Raw genomic sequence first — 10782 nt, forward strand, 5'->3', positions numbered from 1 at the left:
CAGTAGTCCTGTGGCCCCTAAAGGGGCCCTCCCTGGAACCAGACTCTTTTCCACAGCCAGGTTTACTGTGGACGTCATCAAAAGGGGAGCTTTGAGTGAGCTCAGCGGCTTTTAGTGGGGTCCTCTACCTGTGCAGATGAGAGCTGTCTATGGGGTCGGGGGGCGAGGGAGCAGGGCAGGGGTGGGGGCACCCTGCTTCACCTAATCAAAGAGGAATGAGGTGAGGGGAAAAATAAGAAAGGAGAGAATTCATCACATTAGGAATTGTGGTGCTCACACCCGGGGTCCAGGATTTATTAGTTGTTGCCGGAGTGGCTTTTGCATGCAGTATTGTGGATAGCTAGAGCGATGGGAGGACGGTGGGGCTAGTTCATCATGTTAGCCTAGTTATCTGAAGGGAGCTGTGAAGCTCCTGAGGCCAGTCCTGACTCTCACATGCAGCGTCACACAACTTGCATGCACAGTGTGCAGCATATATGGCTAGTAATGCACAAATCAAAACATTCCCTGTTAGCAATTTAGATGTTAGGGGTGGTGGGGGGGGCTGCCAGATGTCCTACTTTTATTTTTATAACTTTATGTACCTATGTGCAAACAGATAATATGTGGTTCCAGGAACTGGAACCACATATTGCAGTTGCAAATAACTCCTTTTAGGTTACTTGCGCAATTCAAATTAGAAAAGACAGCGGAATATCAATAATCGGCAAGCTAATTCCTTCCTCACCACGCTTTCTGTTGAGGTGAAGAAGGGTCCATCTGGATATGTTACACTTTTTCACTCAACCGCACCACATTCTATGTGCTACATTCATTTGGAAATAGGGTAATATTAATTGCTGCCCTTCCAACAATTATAATATCTATGTTGAGTCGTTTCTGATTTACACAAGATGCCACCACTATGTGCCTATGTAACCAGTTACAGGTTGAGGTGATATTGGGCATGTGCTGGGAGGAGACACGGATGCACGGGCTGGAGTTTGGAGCAGGGGAATAGCCTACTCAATTTAACCGGACAAAGATAGACAGAAATGAAGACTTTACCCCACCCCCCCACCGAGTCATGGGCAAACTGGCAGTGCTGACCCATATTAATTAAAGTGAAGCTTAGTTAAGTCTGCCTCTGGTCAGAATCCTTCTGATCTTCTTTTCACTTTTTAATGCTTGACTATTCTGACACTGTTTATCTTCCGTTCTTATTATTATTCAAATAATGCAGGCTATGTTACAGGCTGATCACTTATTTTAATTTATTGACCTAAAATGGATGACTATTGATCTAGTTTTTAGACCTGCTAGCACCATTACTACTACTTACCTCCACTACAACTACTGTAGATTTATAAATTCTATTGCTGCTATTTACCAAATCCATGACTGCTACTAATAATGTGCTTCTTATTGGTATTCTTACAGCACTGTGTGCATTATCCATTATTTATTACTATCATTATCTACTGTTTGTATTGGCCTAATTGGCAGTTACCAAACAGGATGCCAGAAACCCCATAAATCCAATTGCGCAGTGGGGAAGAGGGCCATACGCTCGCTGGCGAGTTTCCTGGCCATTGAGAAAGTCACACATTAAAGGGGAGGGCAGGCTGTTGCCTCACTGAAGCAGTGTTGGAGAGGGCTGGCCCTTGACATTTCTCTGACATTTGTTGACATTTCTGTACACATGTAAACAAGACAAATTATACATTGATAAAAAGGAAGAGGATATCGGTGCACAAATGTCAGCAGGAAGCAACATCTGTTATGCCAGGGTTGTGGAGGTCGAGGCAGTGGGTGGAGTTCTGTGACATAGATGTTCCACGGCATTGTGACATGCTGTGATTCACCCTGTCGTGCAGAAGTACAGAATTCCTCAATGATCTGTAATGACCCTAAAGATGCCCTCACCCCTGGAAGGAGATTAAAGTGGCAAAAGCAGCCCTGAGGGTCCGGCATGGGGACTATTGGAGGAGCGTATTATTTGTGTTGACAATCCTGCATCTTCTCTGACCCAGTTACCTACCCACATCTCCTTTTTATTTATTAACACTGCAAGCTCATGAAAAAGGTTTCATTGACACAAAATAGAGGGAGGTCGATTGATCTTACATTCTGTTGTAGTTTAAAATCACTGGCATAATATCCGTACCACTTCCCTTAAAACACTAAAATTTGTAATGCTTTGATTATTCTTCCAACACCAGCATTTTCTGTTGCCATTGGTAATGTTGTCTCACAATACTTTTGATGTGTTTTTCATATCTCTCTCTCTCTCTCTCTCTCTCTCTCTCTCAATATGCATGACAAGAACTTTTGATGATCACATCATCAAGAAAACATCATCATTTTTCTGTCTACATAATTCCATATTTAAATGAACACCACATGGATCTGAGAACAAAAATGTGTTTGTGGAGTCTGTTAACTTGCTGGACAAGCTTAAATTTACAAATTAAACAAAGTCTTTTTAAGATTTAAGTTCCATTTTTGGCTTTGTTATTTCTTTTTGACTGTCCTCTCTGACTGGTCATTAACCAGTCAACAGCCTTCAACTGCATATAGAGCTAATAAACATTATAGGATTTAAGGTCATTTAAGTTTATACTTGCAAATATTTGCAATAATCACAAGGTGTTATCCCTAATATTTGTAATATGCTACCAATTATTAATCTCATATCTTTTCCTCTTTGGTGTAATATCCTTCTTTATAGTTTGGAGTTAATGCTCATTTGAGGGAAACAAAGGAAAAAGTTCTGATGTTGAAGTGCAGATCAACATCTCCATTGTTATAACACTGGCAGAAAGAAAATGAAGATTAGTGGTAAATAGGCTTCGATTTTTTCTTTGGTTCTTTTTTGTTAAAACATGAGAACCTGCTTGGGCTAGAATATACAGGGATAGACAGCCAAAAAAGCATTTCTCATTTAGGAAGTGTCAGATAAAATAGCTTTGCCTTTCTTTCAGCATTGTTGAAAATGGTAATTCCCAGTTCTTTGGCAAGTGCAGAAAAGTAATGCTATCCTCACTCCCCGTCACTCTGGTGAGCTGTGAATGCACTGTTAGAGGACCGAGGAGCACCAGTGCACTCAAATCACAGAGTGATGTAATGAGGCAAATTGTCCCATATGTCCAGGACACTTAGCCGCCTCCTATAATCGGTACGTTTTAAACATCAAAATACATCTTGGGATGCATCTAGCATCTAGCTGTACAGCACCAGAGAAACTGCACCTCCAATGGTTAACCCCAGCAGGGTTTCATTGTGGAGCATATGGTCTGCAGTTACTGTTTTATTATGAGTGCATGTCCCAGAAACAGAAATTTCATAAAGAAAGGGTGCAACCACAATATTTTGGTATCCCTCAGTCACGTTACAGGATTCCTGCTTTTTAGTTCGTTTTTTTTTCTATTTTGACTTGCTGTAATGCAATACTTAGGCATTCAAAGGGAACATCTGTCCAATCAACAACCTCTGTACAGAGGAAAACCGTTGTTTTCCATCGTAGTTTTTGCTTTGTGTTTATGCTGGCTGCATGCAGTTAGACAACTCTATTTGTCAGAACGGATCAAAGAATAATCAAAGCCGCAAGCGGCATTGGGAGGGGTCCAAGCATTGACACAATTGTGCCCCCTATGGAGCGATTTTTAAATGGTTTTGTCCTCATGATCATATACCTTCACCCAACATATCTACTGCATCACCATGGATGTCTCCTAGCCGCTAGGCCTAAAGGCCCTTACTATGTCGTAACACTAAAGGCTGTTTTATACTTCTGCATAGTAAACGTAAAAATGGTTCTGTGTAGGGGTTGTGCGCAATGTGCTGCATGTGCGACAGTTGCAGACGATTACCTCCTCAAGAAATTAAAAGCGCATAGTTAGTAACCAGTGCCCGCATACGCCATAAAGAAGATGATTGATTGACTGTTGACATGAGGTCACTGGCATACGGCTCTGACTAACATGTTATAACAGTTGATTCACAAAACCGATAGGCAACGTTAAATATGCGACTAAAAGCGCTTTTGTCAGGTGAATGTCTTCGTTGCAACAAGTTACATCTAGCTGAGCATTTTTGTGGTCATTGGTGCAGTATTTAGTAGGTTTGGAAATATGAATGAGGGTGTTGTCTTTTGAACTATAACGGTCTGTAACAAAATCTAAATACTTGCCCTACGCAACCTGTGCAATATGCCGCACATGTATAAATGATCTGGCCCTTCGCGAGTGCCACACACAACGGAAACTATGCAGACTACGCAAAAGTATAAAACAGTATTTAGATGGTTCGGCGTGTATGTAGAGCTGCAGCGCTTCCGCACCGCAACTAAAATAGGCGTCAGACACATATTCCAATCCATTGCTCAGTTTAGCAGAGAATGCACATTTCAGAGCGCCTCAGAGACAAATAGAATAATAACACAAATACAAATTTCAAATAATAAATACGACATTGATAAAAAACGAAACAAAAGACGAAATATCAACTCGCGACCTGCGTGCTGCGCGCAGAGTAGCCTACCGTATTATTTATTTATACATTGGCAGATAAGAAAATTTTCGGTTATGCTGACCTATAAAACGCTATTCCAAAAGCAAAATCAGACATGTTATACATCGTTAGAAAGATTATACTCTCACCTACTGAATAAATGAATTGTCAATAAAGCCAAATTGTACTAAAAAGGGCGACAACGCCGTAAACAACAGGTGTGGTATTACGCACGGCTACTTTTGAAGGTAGCCTACCCAGGCATCACAAATGCGTGTATATTTCACAAACGGGTTGTCCAAGACAATATATGACCACTCAGTTTCAAAAGGGACGCGTAAAACCAATGGTAAGATTGTATATCTATTCAATGTTTAGTCCCAGATATTGACTGTAGAATGACATGGTATAATTTTTTAAAACTTTGTCTCGTTTATTTCGCTATTCAGTGAACAGCGTTTTCACTGCTGTATTGGCATATTTTAGGGCTAATGTCAGGTTTATCTTGTTGCTACGGAATACGATTTCTCTCAGCATAATGACGGATTCAACGACTAAACGAACTCACCCGATATTGTCTTCAAATGGATCCATTCCAAAGAAAAGTAATGATTCATCCTCTCAAAAAGCTTTTACTAACAAACTTCTAGTAGCAAAAAAACGAAATATCAACTCGCCGCCCCTTCTACCTGCGTGCTGCGCGCAGAGTACCGTATTATTTATTTAGACATTGGCAGACTACAGCATAAATTGCGTCTTTTGTTTATATTCAATATTAGTAATTGCAGCGAGAAACTGCAGCTGTAGACCCAAGATGGTTTGTTATATTATAGTAGCAACGGAACGAAGCGGACTATATATGTGTTACCGTCATTGTTTTATTATACCAGTGTGTTTTTGCACGTTTGCACAGAAACTCAAATACTATCAATACAATGGTTTAGCTATTTCTCAGCATAATGACAGATTCAAAGACTAAACAAACTCACTCGATATTGTCTTCAAATGGATCCATGCCAAAGAAAAGTAATTATTCATCAAAAAGCTTTTACTAACCAACTATTGCCTAGCATGCACTCTGGCTGGCACTGTCTTCCATTGCTTCCCCGACGTTCAGACCTTCCCCTTCCCTGATAAAAACTAGACCGCAAGGTGTCGGATTACTTAGTTGCTTTGCCATGGGTGTCTTCTAGCCGCTTGCCTTAAAGAAGTTTACTAGATATGGTAACACTGTAGATGCACAGCTGCAGCGCTTCCGCGCCGCAACTAATAAAAAAGTCCAAATGGCAGGCAAACAATATGGCGGTCCCAATAGTAGACCACATTCAGGTGCATATGACGTTTTGTGTTGATCTGACTAATGGTGTGGGAGTTATGCCCTTTTAAGTATGACCCTTTGTTTTAGCGCCACCATCTGGCCAACATAGGTGATTTGTAGCACCTGAGTAGTGGGGGCCATAGGAACCCACCTACCAAATTTGGTTGCTCTAGGACTTATGGTTGCTGAGCCTCAGACACTTTTAGCAGAGAAAAATGCCAAACGAAATATCAACTGATATGAAAGAAAAAATAAGAATAATAATAATCCTAACAGATACAATAGGGTTCCACCAGCTTTGCTGCTTAGACCCCTAATAATCCTAACAAATACAATAGGGTTCCAGCAGCTTCACTTCTTGGACCCCTAATAATCCTAACAAATACAATAGGGTTCCAGCAGCTTTGCTGCTTGGACTCTAATAATAATCCTAACAGATACAATAGGGTTCCACCAGCTTTGCTGCTTGGACCCCTAACCAGAGCTGCACGGCGCCAGTATTTCAACCAGAGGGCTGAGGCATGTCAGCTTCCAGTCTCCTGCTCTCTTCTGCTCTACAGACATGCTGGCTCTGTAAGTCAATAAGCAAGCAAATTGTCAATCAGTGATTCACACGCCAATATGCCGTTTGACCTTGTGACATGTACTGCTCGTATGCAGCGTGACCTCATTTGAATGGGAAGCTCTGCACCTTTAAAGGAACATCTGTCTCCTTCCCCTTTTCTGGAAACCTCCTCTTCTGCCCCCCTTCCTCATTGCTTTCTGATCTGCTTCCAATTTACATTCCTGCCTGGTGATTTTTATCGACGCACTTTGATGAGAGGGGAGGGCTGCCCCACGCTCTGGACTGCGGAGTCACGCAAGCTCGTTGGGGAGAGCACAAAGTCCAAGTGCACTTAACGAGAGACACGGAGGGTGAAAAAGACAGGCAGAGAGGAGGAGAGAACCTACAAAAAGCCTTTTTTAAATAGTGAATATCTCGCTAAAAGACAGGACAGTACAAAGGACAGAGACGTAATAAAAAATAAAGCTGCTTTAAGTTATAAAGACCTGTAATACCACTGACATTTTGATAATGGTGGCTCCCAAGTATCATTTAGTTGGACGAAACCTGACCTGAGGTGTGCTCATCTGAAGCACTGCTGTCTGGCAGACTTCACTAGCACCCCAGACACCAGGACACACTGGCCCTAAAAAAGCATTGCCAGGCCTTTTGACCCCGGAAATGAATTGGGGTCAGATACGACACAAAGGGTAAAGAGAAGAAATGATGGAGAGGAGGAGCGGGGAGGCAGTGGAGTGTCACAGAGTCATTAATTCCACTCAGAACTCCATTAGCTGGGGAAGCCTGGAAGGTCCCGGGGGTGCGCCAGGGTCAAATCATCTCCCAACCTGAGCCACTGGTCAATCACCTCCACCAGCCATTAGAATTCATCCCCAGATCTCCCAACGAACGGCCAAAAACACACAGGGATTTTTAATCATCGTGATGGAATATTGATTCCTCTCCCATTATTCTAAACCCAACGTCAAGACAAATGTAGGGGCTTTCTCTTGGTTAATGGTAGTAGGAATTTCATAGAAGCGTCTGCGTTCTTGATTTTTTGATGGAATGTGCTATTCCGTGTTGGGAAGAGGGTGATTTTAATAGCACTATAACCCATCCATCCAACACACTCTCACACAGACAATATGCCACACTACACCGAGTGAAAATGTTTGCCATGTTTACATTTTTCCACCTTCACCACAGTACTCTGTGATAGAACTGTCTGGAGACTATAGAGACCAGGAAGGTTTAGTATGGAGGATTCAGTATGTGATTTAAAATGACTGTAAATATGTGAACGAATAATTGAACATGGCATGAGTCTTTGGTCAAACTCCACATTTTCCGCTTTTAAGTAATACAGTCTTGAAAGAAGACTGTATTACTTACTGTATTACTTGTTTATGAACCTGTGATAAAAGGCTGCCTATCATCTTACTTCCACCGCATTAGACCGCTCAGTGACACCACGTTATCTTCAGCCGTTAGTTGAGTGTCGCTGCCTTTTGGGCCGAAAGCCTTGTCAGGGTCCCTTTGATGTGGTGTCTGATAACAGTTGGCTTCCTTGTACGAGGCACCTAGCTTAAATCGATTGAGAAGTCTCCTCAATTACTGTTTGGCAGTGCCTCTCCCTGACCTCCGAGAGGGAAGATGCAGCCCACTCTAGGGCCCCCATTGCTCTTCTCTGTGCTGCTCTACTGCACCAGTGTTTCCTGCCCTCCCCTGAGGTGTATTGGGAGTTATTGCACTCCTCTCTGTGCCTTCCATTCAAAAGACTTATGTCTATCTTGTTTCTTTAGTCTTTTGCAAAGCCACCACTTGCTTGAAGGCCTGCTGTTCAGTTCATTTGACCAAAGAATCTTGTTCTCAGTAAAGTAAAGGTTCATTAATCATGTTTGTTACAGTTTGGGGAACAGGGACAAACACAGAAACCTCTGCTTAACTATAGAAGTATCATAAATTACTTATATATTAGTTTCCATCAAAAGTGTGAAAACCAGCATTAAATACAATGGCAACAAAGTTGCGCAAACAGAACTAAACAGATTATGAAATGCGAGAGGAAGGCAGAATTCAGTTGTAAGTGTATTTTTTATTCATACAATTTTACATATTAACCAATATATCAAAGGATTTCATAGGAAGTAACCCGGTGAGTGAGGAACACAGGGGATTTCTTTTTCTGTTCAGCTGTCTTCTTTCCATTTCCTGCAGCCCATCAGGAGATGTGGAGTTGTCACTGAGGGGAGACATGTCACAGCCTTTCTCCTCTCATTTAGAAAGCAGCAGCTGTGTCTTGTTGAGGGCCAGAATTCCTCTCATCAGAAAGGCAGAGAGAAAGACAGGGTTCGAGAGGGTGGCTCCAGGGTTACCGGTACCTGTGACACCCCCTCCATCAAACTCTTCCAGCCCCCCCTCTCTCCATGACCCTGTCCCACCCACAGAATGAAATGTGTCATTTTTCGTTGTTATTTATATTCGCTCGGAAAACTATTGCGTGTGATGCAGCTGTTTCAGTGAACATTTTACACACTAAATTAGGCATAGATTGGAGTGATATTTCTGCCTCGATTATTATTACCTCCTGGTGCTCCAGATTTCCCCTGGGACAATACTATATATTTTACATGCACAGTTTAGTTTAACTCCTGTAAACTTCTTTTTCTGTTATCCTTATATTTTAACAGCGCAACTTTAACATTCTACATCAAAATGATAACATTCTACATCACGCCTCCTGTGAATGACTTTCACATGAGGCTCACAACTTTTTTTCACCTTCTCTGTTCTGTAATTGTTTGTGCAATATTTCCCCATTGTCTTATATGGTGATGTAAGTATATTTTGCAAACTGCAATAGCTTATGTTAGATAATTTTCCAAACTAGTATTAAGCTGAGAGAGTGAAAGTGAAAGAGAGGGAGCGATAAAGAGAGAGTCATAATTAATGAGCGCACTGCCTCATCTGTGACAAAAGTACCTGATAATAAGGGAATATTAATAATGTTGCGGCTTGGACTAAGAAATGCATTATGCTTCATTAGAGAGAATGCCATTAGGCAAATGACAAGGATCGCTGGCACAGAGGATATTACTTTTATTCAATTGTGTATTTCAGCAATTTTTCACCCTCTTTCCCTCCAATATAATCCGTCCTGCCCTGTCTTCCCCGTTGGAGGCTGTGTCCTCTATGTGCCTTTGGGTTGAGATGCCTTCCCACCCTCTCCTACAAATAGCTTGGTGTAAAGGCCGCAATCAACACTCTATGATCAAACTGTAGATGCGCGTCAGCAGCCCCATTCATTTCAGTTTCATCTTCAGCATCTGATCTCACGTTGGCTTTCAGAGCACATCACATGCACAAAACAGAAAAATAAAACAAAAAAAACAAGAGCACTGTAATGAGAGCCTCACATGAATATGCATGCCAAAGGTCGAATTATACAGGCCAAATTGGTGTGAGCTTCCAAAGGTTGACGAGACAGACGAGACAGGGTCAAACATCGTCAATACTCCATCACGGCAGTGATCGAAGCTCTTTAATTATTCTGATGGAAATGTCAGGGCAGTGATGGCTGACAGCTGTTCTGCACAGCACAGCTGGACAGAAGCATCTTTCCACCTGGTGGGAGCTAGGAGCTGCACACAACCACCTGCTTTTCCCTAGCAGTCTTGCGGTGCCTTGCAGGACAGCAGACATCCCAGCATCGATCAATCGATTAATTGATTAAAGTCAAGTGCAACACTGTTTGTTTGCTAATCGCTATCTGTCAGTGCATGTGTGGTGAAACCGCTTGCTTTTCCACTTGCAAACGGTCATTTCTAACTGCTCTGCAGAAATTCATAGTGTTTATTTGGTGTGTTACATGTGCAGATCAAGTGTGAATCTGTGGCGGTGACGCTCTCGGCTACAGTGCTATCCTGAGATAAGTCATGGGGCCCCCTGGCCCAAAAGCCTGGGCAACTTGTCTCCTCCAGGCTCTGGGAAGAGAGAGCATCCCCTGGTGAGACACACTCATGGAGCCACAGCAGGAAGAGAGCAAGGCACACCCGGCAGTGGAGGAGACTTAAAGCAAAGGATGAAAGAAAATCATTCAGAGACACCCCCTAACTTCCCTTCTTCTTTCGCTTGCTTCCCCTTTCTTGTCTCTGACTGCTAAAAAAAAGAATACGGTTTAACACCTTTAACTTGTACTCTCATCCAACAGATAACTCAAAGCAATTGAATAATGGCAAATGTAAGAAGCAATCCCATCTCAGAGGTGAGTGTGGCTAGTAGTCACACTGTCGGTCCTAGCACTATGACCACAGTATTTCAAATTGGGCTCTTTGTATTGTTTGAAAATGAGCTTCCAGTGGTCCTGCAGCATATACTGTACCTGTCGAAAAGCAGCTCTACATGGCTTGGCCACATCACCTCAGGC

The sequence above is a fragment of the Anguilla anguilla genome, chromosome 2, assembly GCF_013347855.1.
Source record: "Anguilla anguilla isolate fAngAng1 chromosome 2, fAngAng1.pri, whole genome shotgun sequence".
In the NCBI taxonomy this organism is placed as follows: Eukaryota; Metazoa; Chordata; class Actinopteri; order Anguilliformes; family Anguillidae; genus Anguilla; species Anguilla anguilla.